Source organism: Triticum urartu, chromosome 2 (assembly GCF_003073215.2).
Source record: "Triticum urartu cultivar G1812 chromosome 2, Tu2.1, whole genome shotgun sequence".
Lineage (NCBI taxonomy): Eukaryota > Viridiplantae > Streptophyta > Magnoliopsida > Poales > Poaceae > Triticum > Triticum urartu.
The window spans coordinates 266,568,603-266,584,104 of record NC_053023.1 but is presented as its reverse complement, the minus strand read 5'-3'; positions in this window follow the sequence as shown (position 1 = coordinate 266,584,104).

The window sequence follows — 15,502 nt, the reverse complement described above, 5'->3', positions numbered from 1 at the left end:
CGTGGAGGCTGACCGCGGCCACCGCTAGAAGAGTCACCGCCTGAAGAAGAACCGGTGAAGCTTGGGGAACCCTGAGCGCCGCCAATCACGCGAGCGCTGTCCTCTCCATCATCGCTGGGGCTGGGTCCCCGGCCGTGGTCGTCGTCCTCAGGGCAGCACCCTGCGCGGCGACCATCTTCCCCAAACACCCTCACGTAGAGGGTGGCATCACCGTCAAACTTGAAGTGCAGGGTGCACCGACGGCTCAGGCCACGCGCGCGGGAAAACGTCTGCCAACCGCGGGTCAAGGCCAGGCTCTCGGCTGCGGAGACCTCCAATGAAGCCCATGAGGCCCTGCTGTAGCAGCCGTCTGCCTGAAGCCATAGGCTGCCCGGGGCGCCGGCCGGGAGCTCGCCGAGGAGGAAGCGAGGAAGTTGAAGCCGGGTGCTAGTCGGCTCCGCCGACCACATGACGAACTCCGGCAGCACCTCTGCAGCGTGAAAGCGTGTCCTAGGGGAACGCGCGACCGAAGCTCGCCCCCCGGCCGCAGCAGTCCGCCCGTCACCGAGCAGGAAATCATCTCCACGGCCGCGGGGAGCTGCTGTGGTGGCCACAGGATGTTTGCGAGGGCGACCTCGGCCACGCTTGGGCGGGGGAGAGGCAGGCTCAACCTGGCGAGCCTTCCCCTTCTCTGCGGCCGAGAACCTCCTCGATGGAGCCATGAAGAAGAAGGAGAAGCAAGGGGGGATGAACTGGAAGGGCGCGAGCCGCTCCGTACTTATAGCCGGTGAGGGCCAACCGTCGGCCTCCACGATCGCAGGTAATCATGACCCGCTTTGCATGCAGGGACTTATCCAGTCCGTGCAGTTGCCGAGGCGCCATGGGGAAGTGGAGACGCCCGCGTCCAATCAACCGCCAGGCGGCGCCCAAGCCGCAGGCTGTTAGGGCCCGCGGCGCTTCGCTCTTGCCCTTTCGCCTTCCTGCACGGCCAAGTCCGGGTGCGCCTTGGGCCCGGGGGCTACTGTCGGCGTTCTGGGAACGGGGGTCCCCAGACTTGCCAGCCTGCGGCCTACGGCGTGGCTCGAGGAGGGGCCCAGCACGGCCCATCTTCATCAACACAGACCCAAGACCCTCGCGAGGGGCCAAGCCTCGCGGGGCGGACGACACGGAGCTTCCTCAGGCACGACCTCATTAGGCTGGCTCGCGAGGAGGCGGAGAGATGAAGGCGGGGTACCTCACGAGGTGCCCGTGACGCAAGCCATGACGACCAAGGGCGCCAGGCGGGCGCCAGCTCGCGCAGTGTCCTCCTTTCCTCTTTGGTGCAAAGGGAGCAAGCGCAGGCGAGAGCATCAAGCAAAGGCACCCGTTTCGGTGCAACGAGACCAAGACCAGCCCAACGGCAGGGAGGATGTCATTGTGGAGCCCAAGCCAGCGTCACCACCCGAGCCTTTGGCAGGCGAGGACCAACTTTAGTCAGGATAAGTGTACCAGATGTTCCCCTTCAAAATGGCCAATTGTTGGCGCTCTTCCTGCTCAATATTTGGGAAGAGGCCCAGGGCCTTTGCCTATAAATAGGACTAGCCACCCCCAGGGTAGAGGGGATCGGCCAATCCGGAAACAAGCTGGGATTGGATCGAGTAGCATCACGTAGAGAGAGAGAGAGAAGGGTGACTGAACTCCTCCTAGCAATTCATCGCCCCAGCCAAGAACAGACCCTCGCGAGGCTGTTCTTCCTTGTATTACTCATCGTCATCAGCCCAAGAGGCAATCCACCACACCACAAACTAGAGTAGGGTATTACACCACAATGGTGGCCCGAACTAGTATAAACCCTATGTCTCTTGTGCTGTTCTTTCCATAGCTTAGATCTTAGCGTGGCGGTGGGGTGCAGGTAGGTGGAAGGCGAAATCTCCGCACGCACCCCAGTGTTCGAACCTCAAGGGTCTGTCGGAACCCGAAATCTGACACATAGTAACGCTTTAAGCAAGATGACATGATTTAGAGGAATTAACTAGAGAAATATGATGAAAACCCCATCTTTTTATCCTCACTGGCAACAATACAATATGTGCCTTGCTGCCCCTACTGTCACTGAGAAAGGACACCGCAAGATTGAACCCAAAGCTAAGCACTTCTCCCATTGCAAGAAAAATCAATCTAGTTGGCCAAACCAAACCGATAGTTCAAAGAGACTTGCAAAGATATCAAATCATGCATATAAGAATTCATAGGATATTTAAATAATATTCATAGATATGCTGATCATAAATCCACAATTCATCGAATCTTGGCAAACACACCGCAAAAGAGTATTACATCGAATAGATCTCCAAGAACGTCGAGGAGAACTTTGTATTCAGAATCAAAGAGAGAGAAAGAGAAATCCATCTAGCTACTTTCCATGGACCCGTAGGTCTGTGGAAAACTACTCACGCTTCATTGGAAAGGCAATTGTGTTGATGTAGAAGCCCTCAATGATCGAATCCCCCTCCGGCAGGATGCCTGTCGGTGTCAAAACCAGTGGATCTCGGGTAGGGGGTCCCGAACTATGCGTCTAAGGTCGATGGTAACAGGAGGCAGGGGACGCGATGTTTTACCCAGGTTCGGGCCCTCTTGATGGAGGTAATACCCTACGTCCTGCTTGATTCATATTGATGAGTATGAGCATTACAAGAGTTGATCTACCACAAGATCGTTGTGGCTAAACCCTAGAAGTCTAGCCTGTATGATTGTGATTGCCTCTACCAACTAAACCATCCGGTTTATATAGACACCGGAGGGGCCTAGGGTTGTACAAAGTAGGTTTATAAAGAACGGAATCTACATATGCGAACGCCAAGCTTGCCATCCACGCAAACGAGAGTCCCATTCGGACACGGGAAGAAGTCTTCTATCTTGTATCTTCATAGCCCATTAGTCTTGCCGATGTTACATAGTACGGACGCCCGAGGACCCCTTAATCCAGGACTCCCTCAGTAGCCCCTGAACCAGGCTTCAATGACGACGTGTCCGGCGCGCATATTGTGTTCGGCATTGCAAGGCGGGTTCCTCCTCCGAATACTCCAAAGCATCTTTCAAACACAGACAACATGTCCGGCTCTATAGATCAAACACCACACACAACCGCAGAGAACATAATATTTCACGAGTCCAATCTACTGACTACTTTTGCAACGTGACATCTCGTCCCTGCCCGGTCCTTATTTCGAACCATTTTTTAGCCTCTGGCTCCATGTTGCAAGATGTGATTTTATTGGCATTTCTTGTCAAACTAGAGATCGTGTCCCCTTATTACGGGATTTTCATCAATACGGGCATGGCTAATCCAACCGCCCTATTGTTACGATTCCTTGGGAATAGGCAAGTTTTAAGGCTCACGAGTAGGCGTTCGATACTCATCGCCTTTATAAAGGGGCACAGACCCGTCTTTCTCCTCTATGCCTACCTCTTCCTCAACTTTTCCAACCTTGAACTCCCAGCACCCAGGCTTCAACTTAATCGCTCCAAGCCTCCCAGTCATGTCCGGGCCCAGCCTTCAAGGCCGGTGGGTGGCCTCCTCTATTACAAAGGAGGATATTGCAAAGCTTCGAGCGGCAAGGTACCTGACCGCGGAAATCCCCGACAGGCTCCCTGCCAAGGGGCAGATTACTCCTGCATCCAGCTCTGGCAAGAGGGTGGTATTCATATCCCACTTCATCTAGGGGTTAGGGTTTGCTCTCCACCCGCTCATTCGTGGCCTCATGTTCTATTACACGCTAGATTTTCACGATCTAGCTCCAGACTCCTTTCTCCACATCTCGGCATTCATTGTCATGTGCGAGGCCTTTCTCCGCATTCCCCCACACTTCGGCTTGTGGCTCAAGACCTTTAATGTGAAGCTGAAGGTAGTCGACGAGGAGCAAGTGCAATGTGGCGGTGCTATGGTGAGAAAGCTCGCTAATACTCTTTGGCCAAAGGGCTCCTTCATAGAAACTTCCAACCTATGGCAGCGGGAGTGGTTTTACATCACTGAACCCCGCGGTACCGAGTGGGCAACTACACCTGCGTTCCGATTTGGCCCTCCATTACGACTTGCATCATGGATTAATAAGGGGCTGGACTGGGGATCAATTGATGAAGTGCAGGCGCTACAAAACCATATCTGGAGTCTCCTTGAAAAGGACACTGACCTCATCAACGTGATCCGGGTAATGCTAGTCCGTCGGGTCCTGCCGTGCCAACGACGACCTCTCTGCCTGTGGGAGTTCAATCTAGAAGGACCACGGAACCTTCAGCACTTCTTCGGCACAACACACAGAGGGATGTGGAAGTTATTCTTCGGAACCCGAAAGTAGTGGTCGGATACGACCGAGGACATCGGCCTCGACTTCAACCATCTGGATACCTCGGTAAGCACTCGACTCCCGAACATAGCTTAGTTAATTACCTCGTATCAATATGCTGAGAAAAGGTCTTCGACTAGGGATGGATAAAGAAGGCGGAACGAATTAGGTGTTCGGCCCCACTTCCCGAAGACTCAGCCGACCCTGTGTTAACAAGGATGATGGCCCTGGCGCCGTATCAAGTGCTGGCGGAGGAGGACAAAGAGGAGAGCAAAAAGGCCAGAGGTGGTTCCCACTCTAAAGGTACACCGGGCGCTGTGTATGGGGAGACCAGCACTCCCTCTTCTAAAGACGAAGGGGAAGAAGAAGATGATATCCCTTCTCCCCATGGGAAGAAAAGGACCACCTCCAAAGATTTGAAGGTAGAGGCTCCCAAGAGATGGAAAATGTCCCTGTCAGATGGTTCGGGTTTGGAAGGCGATGTTGCCGTGCAGTTCCTTCGTAAGGACAAGCCTTTCACCAATTCGTAAGTGAACAAGGGTATTCTAGACATATCCTGTTCCTTTCAGGTCACAAGGGTAACATCTTAAATATATGTTTGTAGTCCGGCCTGCAGTCTTCCTCAACAGTCCTCCTCCTCGGGTGACCTGCTTCCGGAGATGATGGAAAGCGAGACGCCTCCACATGCTTCCTCGCCCCTTAGGGCGGACAATTTCGAGGTGTCATCCCGAAGGGTCTCCCCCGATCAGCAAGTGGCGTGAGCGGTGGTGAAGGAAGCACCCGAAGGTGATACTTCGGTCGTCCAGGGTCCGGGGTGTACAACCCCTACGGGGACAAACAATAAAGGCCCTGGACTATCCGTTTTACAGCCGAAGACGACTCTAGGGTTGAGTGAACATATCCCTTCGAAGGGAGTTCGTACTCCTGCAGCCGCTTCCATGAGTCCGGAGGCGCCGGATACATTAATAGGCATGTTGCAGAATGCATCCATCTCAGAGGAACATCATACTTTCATGGGTATGGTAGTTGAGAGGATTCTGTCCACAAGAAGCGGATTGAATGAAGCCTTCACGGGCCTGCTAAGAGGCTTTGAGGTATGTATTATCTTAACCGCTATTTACATGCAGAATGTGCCTGTGTATAGGTAGTAGCCCCTGAGACTCTGGTCGGCTTCCACGAGGAGGCGATCAGAGGATCAAAAAAGTATGCTCAGGAAATGACATGATTAATTTGAAAACAGGCTGGTATGTCAACAGCGACTGCCCGTGCTGCGGAAGTTGCATATTTAAAGCAGAAACTTGAGTCAGCGGATGAGGACATTACTCTTATCAACAGGCGGCTCGACGTGGCACAAGGTATGTTTTGGGGCTGTCGTCTTATGCATGTATACTAATATTAGCATGAAGGTGAAAATTATATACTGGGACATGCGTAATTGCAGATGGTGCTGCTGCGGTTGAGATCCTTCGTGCTTAACTTTCCCGAGCCAAGGAGCAAGCCAAAGTGAGCAATGTGGCTGTCAAGAAGGCAGCTGCTGAGTTAAAGGCTGAACAAGCCGCTCGGCACTAGTGCGAGGAGAGAATATCTACCATAGCGTGAGAGCTGAAGGATGCCACAAGCCAATGCAAATCACTCAAGAAGGAAAACAAAGCCAAGGCAGCCGAACTCAACAAGGCTTTAGAAGAGGCGCGAGGGGCACGGTCCGAGTCTAGAGCGGCTCGGGAGGATATCCAGCAAGCTGGGGAGAGAGCGGCTGGTAAGCCCTTTCTATTACAGACTAAATTAGGCAACTCGAAGTATGCCCTGCTTGATCAATTCTGGAGTTCTCCAGACTCATTCTGGGATGTGCTGAAGAGTATCGCCGATGCGATGCAGTTTTATCAAGCGCAAGACGAACGTGCAGTGGAGAAACTTTTCTGGTCACAGTACAACATGCCAATGCATCCGTTGCTGAACGAACAAATGGCCGAGTGGGCCGAGCTCCAAAAGGTGTCCAGAGCTTCCATGAAGGAAGTCATGGTCCGACTATGGCCAACTGAGCCAATTCCGAACAGTTATTTTGGTTTGGTGCAGTGACTTGTTGATGCGGTGCTGCGTATCAATGCCGTAAAACGGTCGGCGTGCATTGAAGGTGCACGGATCGCCTTTTCCCGCGTAAAGACGTACTGGGCGAAAATAAAGGCCACCGATGTTGCAGCAAACAGTCCACCCGAGGGCAAGGACCATCGCATGCCGGAGCATTATTTTGAAGATGTCCTAGAGGGTGCACGCTTGATAGAGGGTTAGTGCTCGAAGAATATTATTTTTGAGGGAATGTATCGGAATTGTGATAACAATATTATGATATATTAAGGCTATGTTATATTTATGCCTTTTGCCTGAAAGGCATTTCCTCCTGCGCGGCCGTTTTTTTATAATCTGAAGGTTTGCGAGTCGTCGGCTTCAGCACCCTCGCATATAATGTGGGGGTGTTCGGAATAGAAACTGACTACACTTGACACAACGTCTTGGTCCATGAAGCATGTGTCAGTGCGGCGAACTAGGCAATCGGACTATAGGGCTTTAACACCTTCACTTAGCCATAGTAGTTTGATGGTGGGTCTATTATATAGCCCCTTGTATGTACGCGGTTATATGAATATGGCTGCGCTACATAGGTGACCGGGAATGGTCCTTCGTGTTATACGGAAGAAATCGCAAAAGATTTTAATAAGCCGCCGAGTGGATGACCAACTCTCGCCGCATCATGACCGTCAGTTTTTGGCTTTCTCTACTGAGGTTCTTAACCAGGTGAACCGGAAACACAATCGCAGTAGTTATCCCTTTACTACCCTAGCCGATAGAGCGGAACGTAAGGTAGTAAGCACATGAGCCGGGCAACCCAACTATTAACCAAAGACATGATTCGGAGCTGATGCATATAATGCCGAAACTCGTGACGCTGAAGTATGATGTAGAGCTGTTTGGACTTGCTGGCAATTTAATATGTTACCGTATCGAGCCCCTAGCGATTAGTGCCGAGGTGTATATGTGAAACCACCGAAAAGGTAAAATACAGTTCTATGAAAAAATAAGTAATGAAGATGGATTATGTCCACTAGAATCTGATTGTTACATCGAGCGCAATCTTATAGATTATAACACCTCTACCCGGGTCATTTTACATGCCAGGGGTCGTAGGCTGAGGAAAAAGGCTATATCCAGGTTTTAAATAGATTGTTTGGTCTACAAAATATCTTTTGGACCTACTGTCACACGTCTGCGCTGCCTTTGCCTTAGCGAAGAGGATTCCTTAAAAGGAGCAATCTTTGGTTGCCTGGACAGAACTGGGCTCCAAAAGAGTCCTTGCAGGTCCATAGGACGAGCAGGTTTTGATTCATCTGTGACAAAAGATAAGAAATAATTTTAAAAAAGAAGGTAGAAAAGCTGTAGGAGGACAAACTGTGTTGTAGGTCTGTCCGCATTTTACCTCCGCCGACGACCAAGGTATTTTAAGTGCATAATTATGCATGCGCGATGCGAACTTCGCGGGCATATGCGGCGAACAACAAAGACAGAACTGCTAATCCATCTCGAAAATTGACCGGTCTTGTGCAGTAGAGGCCGGTGGCTTAATGGCCGATAAGTTATGCGGTTTAACGAGTCCACTTTGTACTTCAGCTATGATGGCCGTGGACTACTCCTAAGAACGGAGGGGGTGTTCCTTGTTTCCATTGATTGTTATGACGCCGCGTGGACCGGACATCTTAAGCTTTAGATATGCATAGTGTGGGACCATATTGAAACGAGCGAACACGGTCCACCAAAGCAGTGCATGGTATTCACTCCAGAACGGAACAATATTAAAGATCAATGCTTCGCTCGGGAGTTATCCGACGAACCGAAGACAACTTCCAACGTGATTGAGCCCGTACAGTGAGCTTCTTCTCTAGGTATTATACCTTTGAAGGCGGTTGTGGTGGGCTTGATCCTTGATGGATCGATGCCCATTTTGCGATCATTGTCTTGATAGAGCAAATTAAGGCTACTGCCGCCGTCCAGAAGGACTCGTGTGAGATGGAATCCATCAATGATTGAGTCGAGGACCAAAGCTGCCGAAACCTTGTGATGGATACCTATTGGGTGGTCATTGCGATCAAAAGTGATCAAACAGGCTGCCCATGGGTTAAATTTTGGTACTACCGGCTTTATGGCGTAGTTGTCTCGAGGTACGTGCTTGCGCTCCCTCGTAAGGATATGCGTCACAGATATCATGCTTACTATTTTTACTTCGGGGGGGGGATTGCTTTTGTCCCCCGGTGTTTTGCTGAAGATTCTCCTCGTCTTCGCTGTCACTAGGCGGCCCCTTCCCTTTGTGTTCGGTGTTGAGCTTGCCTGCTTGTTTGAAAAACCAAGAATTTCTATTGGTATGGTTGGCGGGTTTGTCAGGGTTGCCATGAATTTGACAAGGCCGATCCAGTATCCTGTCTCAACTGGATGGGCCATCTTTGTTTGCCTTGGATGGCTTCTTCCGTTGACCGGATTTGGAACCACTGAATCCGGCGTTTACTGCCGTGTCTTGGGTTCCTAAATTATTGTTTAGACGCTTGTTTTATTGCGTCAAGGCTTGCCATTGCCGTCCCTGACCTCAGAGGTCCCAGGATCGCTGGTGCTATTGTTTCAGTGGGCCAGCTAGCTATCTTCTCCCGCGTAGAAGCGGGTCATCAGTGCGGTAAGAGCTTCCATAGACTTTGGTTTTTCTTGGGTGAGGTGATGGGCCAGCCATTCATCTCGGATGCTATGTCTGAAAGACGCTAGGGCTTGAGCGTCTGGACAGTCGATGATTTGGTTCTTTTTAATTAAGAACCTAGTCCAGAGCTTCCTGGCGGACTCTCCGGGCTACTGGATGATGTGACTGAGGTCATCGGCATTTAGAGGGCGGGCATATGTACCTTGGAAGTTGTCGCAAAAGGCGTCTTCCAGGTCTTCCCAGGTGCCAATAGAGTTTTCTGGGAGGCTGTTTAACCAGTGCCAGGATTGCCCCTTAAATTTAGTGGGAGGTATTTGATGGCATGAAGCTCATCACCACGGGCCATATGAATATGGGGAAGAAAATCCTCAATCTATACCGCGGGATCTGTTGCTCCATCATACGATTCGATATTCATAGGTTTGAACCCTTCCGGGAATTCATGCTCCATTACTTCATCAGTGAAGCAGAGGGGGTGCGCGGTGACTCTATATCGGGCCAGGTCGCGATGTAGTTCGGGTGGAGTACGTTTGCGGCTTTCGGGGCGGGCGTGATTATGCTTGTCATGTTTGGCTTGAAAGCCATCGTCGCGCGTCGGGGCACGCCCCCCTGATCCATAGGTCGACCTGGCCGGACCTGCTCCATTCTTCAGGTCCTGCCGCAGGTCATATGTTTGTCCCCGAGCTGTTATGTCTCTACTTTTGCGGCCAGGTAGTATGGGCTGGTGTTCGGCTTTAGTTGTCGTTTTGTCCCGGCTACGAGGTGGTCGGTCAGCCGCATTACGCGCTGATGGCACGGGCTCGAGGGCCTCCTCGTCAAATTGGGTAGCAGTTTACGCTTCTGGTAACTTTTGATTGGGCGCTCGAGGCCGGATTCCTCGGCTGCCAGGACATTAGTCCATCTGTCGTTGAGTAGATCTTGATCAACTTGAAGTTGCTGTTGTTTCTTTTTCAGACTCCTTGAAGTGGCTATTAACCGTTGCTTAAAGCGCTCATGCTTGAGAGGTTCCTTAGGCATGATAAAGTCTTCGTCGCCGAGGCTCACCTCATCCTCGGAGAGTGGAAGGTAATTACTGTCCTCCGAGTCTTCGTTTGTGACCTGTTCATCAGGGCTAACTTTCCCATCCTCCCGACCGTCTTGTTCGACGGGGTTTTCTTGGTCTTCGGCATCATCCGGAGTATTGTTGTCTCTCGTTCCGGTATTACTGTCTTTGCTGGGGCGTGATTTATAGCGGCGCCATAGGCTTTTTGGTTGTATCTCGGGAGGTTTATCCTCTACTGGATTTTTCTCTTTATCATCGTCACACTCCTTGGTTGTGTCCACCATGTACACGTCATACGAAGAGGTGGCCGTCCAACGTCCGGTAAACGGCGGGTTTTGCGCCTGCTCTTCTCCGGCATTGTCATCCATACCGTCGATGTCTTCGGAGCCGTAATCGAGCATGTCAGTTAAGTCCTCGACAGTGCCGATGAAGTGGGTGGTGGGTGGGACGTAAAATTCCCCGTCCTCAGCCCCTAGTCTGGGCTAGGCGTGGTTCGGACGTTGCTCCCTCATAATGATAAGGGATCACATCAATTCCAGAGCCTCGCTTAAAGGCGAGGTTTGCCAGGGAGAAGAGAATCCGTGGAGTGTGGTGAGAAGGGGATTTCTCAGCCGAGCTCACACGATGCTGACTTCGAGAGTTCGGAGCCAGTGTCCGGGGAAGAGTCTGGCTTTGTGATGGTTGCCAGCGACGATGCTTCCTCCGGCTCTCCCGTACTAGGCTTAGTAGCCACAGATAGTCCGGCGGGTTTAGAAATCCCGTCTTCCGACCTACCGACGCGCTCTGGCTCTAAGGCGAGAGCGGAGGTTGGGCTCGTGAATCCTCGGAAGATCTAGTCTCCTCGGATGTCAGCGACATAATCCAAGTTTTGAAAACTAATCTGGTGACCTGGGGCGTAGCTGTCGATCTGCTCTAGATGGCCAAGCGAGTTGGCCCGCAGTGTGAAGTCGCCGAACACGAAGATCTTACCAGGGAGGAAAACCTCCCCTAGGGAAGCGTTGTTGTGGATGATTGATGGAGCGATCGAACCTTCTAGCGATGACGCAGCGGAACTCCCAATGAAAGCACCAATGCCGGTGTCAAAACCGGCGGATCATAGGTAGGGGGTCCCGAACTGTGCTTCTATGGTTGATGGTAACAGGAGGCAGGGGACACGATGTTTTACCCAGGTTCGGGCCCTCTTGATGGAGGTAATACCCTATGTCCTGCTTGATTTATATTGATGAGTATGAGGATTACAAGAGTTTATCTACCACGACATCGTTGTGGCTAAACCCTAGAATTCTAGCCTGTATGATTGTGATTGCCTCTACGGACTAAACCCTCCGGTTTATATAGACACCAGAGGGACCTAGGGTTGTATAGAGTCGATTTACAAAGGAAGGAATCTACATATCCGAACGCCAAGCTTGCCATCCATGCAAAGGAGATTCCCATCCAGACACGGGAAGAAGTCGGCTATCTTGTATCTTCGTAGCCCATTAGTCTGGCCCATGTTACATAGTCCGAACGCCCAAGGACCCCTTAATCCAGGACTCCCTCAATGCCGAAAAGGCCCCTAGATGAGGTCTCACGGGTACAAAAGGTTGTGGCGGTGGAAATGTGGTTTCGTGGCTCCCTTGGAAGCTTTTGGGGTATATGAGTATATATAGGAGGAAGATCTAGGTCAGGAGGTCACCAAGGCCCCCACAAGGTTAGGGGTGCGCCCCACCCCCTAGGCACGCCCTCCACCCTTGTGGCCACCTCGTGGCTCTTCTGACTTGCACTCCAATCTCTAGGGTGTTTTCTGGTCCAATAAAAATCATCGCGAAAGTTTTATTCCGTTTGGACTCTGTTTGGTATTCCTTTTCTACGAAACACTAAAACAAGGAAAAAAAATAGAAACTAGCACTGGTCTCTAGGTTAATAGGTTAGTCCCAAAAATCATGTAAAATAGCATATTAATGCATATCAAACATGCAAACATAGATAATATAGTAGTATGGAACAATCAAAAATTATAGATACGTTGGAGATGTATCAGACCACCTTTCCCGGCAAGTACATGAGTGAAGCATAGTGGCTAGCTAGTTGGGCTAGTGTGACCGATTAGCTAGGCTGCTGCCACATTTGTTTTTTCACCCCTTTTTATCTCCTTGCCGGAGGTAAATTTAAATATCAACCGTGGTATTGCTCTGGTCTTTGGGTGTAGCAGGCGCGGTATGATTTATAAAAAATTGATTGACGGGAGCAGGCACGACAAGATTTTTAATTTTTTAATTAACGGGAGCAGGCGCGGTAGCAATTAGTCACGATGACTCCACCTGTAAAACCCACTGCTCCCTGATGTGAAAAGTCATCGACTGGTGTTTTCCCATGGTGAAAACCAAAAGATTCACCCCGCTCCTCGGCTGGCTCCCTCCGCCTTCCCGTAGATTGCATTGCCTTTCAGCCATTTCGCCCACTTTGCTTCTTCTCCCCATTTCTTCTACCTGGTTCCATGGCGGCGCACAAGATCATGGAGTCTGAGGTGAGGCGCCTGACACAGGAGCTCCAGCCCAAGGCTGCGGAGCTCAAGGCCTAGGACGTGGAGCTCCGTGAGCTCAAGGAGAAGAGGAGTGCCATTATCCTCCTTTATGTGCGGGAGTTCACAGAGCTTCAAAAGAGGCAGGCGTCCACCACAAAGATGCTTGAGGCATCGACGATGTTGCTGCAGAAAGTGGGAGATACGATAGGCAGTCAGGCGAGCCGGCTGGAGAGCGAGCGGGCAGATCGTGATGAGATCCAGCATCGCCTCATCCACTTGGTGGACCATGTTTCCATGCACGTGTTGCGGCTGCGTGATGCCTACCGTCGGGCCAGCGCGACTATGTCGGCTATCGGGCTAAACCCGTTTGACCACCCCATTGACTTCAACGAGCTAGGACTTCCTGACCTGGTCTCTTTCTTCACCTATATCTCCAAGGGGCTAAGCCATCTCCGCGTGATGGTGGGGGCGGAGCTAGACAAGGAGGGGTTGCGGGCTGCCGTTGCTCTTGCCGGGCGAATTCTCTCAGGGCTCCGTCACCGGAATCCATTCGTTCCATTAGACACCATCTTTGACGAGGTGGCTCACGTCGGCCGGGAGCGGGCTCTGCGGGCGGTGGCACGCTGCATCACCAACGTCGTGCGCCTCGAGAAGCAGAGGAACTTCGGTGGTGTTTAGGCATGCTCTGCATGGGCATGTTAATGTCTCAGCGCAACATGACCGTTGGATCTTACTCAGACGATGCAGATCAGTCACTGTAGCACAAAGCATGTGGGTGTGTTTGGTTGCATTCTCATCTCAATATAGTTGTTCCCTCTTCGTGCATGCTAATCTCAGCACCCCTCTTCATGCATGCTCTTAGTGTATTTGTGTTAACCTACTAGTGCGGACTCTTGCACCCTTCATGCACTCTACCAAACACCCAAAAGTAGGTTGAGAAGGGAACTTTTGCTCCCATCCCATGCACCCTTCATACACCCTGCCTAACACTGATTCGTGCTTCATATGGTTCATGTTTCATGGAGTACTGTAGCACTGTACTCTCCATGCGTTGTAGACCTAGTTCCTTTAACATTGATCTCACTGTTCACTCTCGACCGGATAGTCAAAAAAGGGGTTACTATGTTACATTACTATTCATATAGTTGACATGCACACAACATCATTTGTTATTGTCATATCTTACTACACTAGCAACAAGATTATGACTGACGTATGAACCACTACACATGACTACAAGTAGGAGCACTCTGTAAGTTCAAGTGGCTGCCGTGTTTCGCACTCCTCCATCGCAAGAGTGGAAATGCTTGCTGTAATCATTTTTTTCTTCGGAAACAGTGGACAAGCTCTACCGTGCGGATCCTCCTCTATGGTATTCGGGAACCTTGCTACTCACTTTCGTCGACGTATGGGACAACCAGCATCGGGGTCCACTAGCCATGCAATAAATTACTCCGTACTAGAGTGCCGCTCTGCATGGTAGACTACCCCAATCGAAGCGCTGCAGTAATGCCAATGAGCCATCAAATCACAAAAGCCCCACCTTTCTAGAAAACAGTTGGACGGATGAAGCAACCATCATTTCGCTCTTCTCCCTCAGCTTCCTCTCTTGAAGAAAACCTCAACTCGCTTCTCCCTCATCTTGTTCCTCAATTCTTCAAGAAAACCCCGACCTACATCTGCCATTGTTCTTCTCCCCCAAAGAAGGAAAGGTGGGCGCATCAATGGTGCTGATTCTGGCCAAGGCCCGATCTTGCAACCCCGATATTGATCGTATAACTTCCTCTCTGTTCTTGTTTTGGGTTTGTGATTATAGTTTCTTTTGCTTCTTTTCTTTCTATTTGACAGTTTCTTGATGGAACCTGGAGCACCAACCAAAGTGATGTCTATGACTCTGGACAAAACCATCGAGGCTTAGGGTGCGAAGAACCGCAAGCACCCTGCCGAGACTACCGCAGACAAGCTCAAGGCCATCGCCCTGTCCAAGGCCCCCTCTCTGGGATCCCTCATTAAGCAAGTCCAGGTAATATCTCTTCTTAATGATCTTTTTCTCGATCTTGAACGTGTTTTTCATCTAACATGCAGGACTAGTACTAGTAGTACCACTTTCTCGGTGATCTTGCACGTGATTTTTGTGTGCCAAATGACGGTTCTAAATTCCTCTTTTAACCAAAACATTTGAGAGGTTGACACTGATTTCTTATAGATTACTTTCAACTACTTTATGAACATCAATGCTACCTTTGAAGAGAGTATATTTGCCTCAATAACTTCTGTTATGGATATTGCAAGCAATCCCTCTCCTCTCGTGCCTTTGAAGACATGTTCTAGTGTCTTTGTTCACTCATTTCTGTGCGTATATGTAGTCTTACATGTAGTAAAATATCGAAAATCATGTTATATTTCTGAACAGAGTTAGTAATAAAATATTTGGTTTCTGTTTGAATTAGAACCAGGTCCGCGATGGAGATGAAGTTCTCAAAGTCATGCCGTGTGAACTGGAAGACCTGAAGATGAGTTCTACTGCTAAACTATCCAGCTGATGTGTCCTTGTCGCCACGTGTCCTGAACTAGTGTTTTCCTGTAGCATTGTTGTCAGGCATATTCTTGAGGCCGTACTAGACCACAACAATTTCCTAGCTGTTCCTTCAAACACGAAGGGTGTGGTCCTTGTAAAGCTTCCCGACAAATCTGATGCGGATTGTCTTCGTCGTCATGTTTATGAGTGCGAAGATCACTCTATTAAGTTCTCCATGGTTGACGAGATGGTGATGGTGCTAGTAGACATCTCTCACGAAGTCCATGGCCCTGTCAGTTATGCGGGGTTCATCCCATAGGTCGGTGGCAAGAAAGAGTATGCAGAGCTTAATTAGTGCAACTTTGCTTGTCTGTAGTAAGTACTATTGTTCGGTACTTGATTTGTG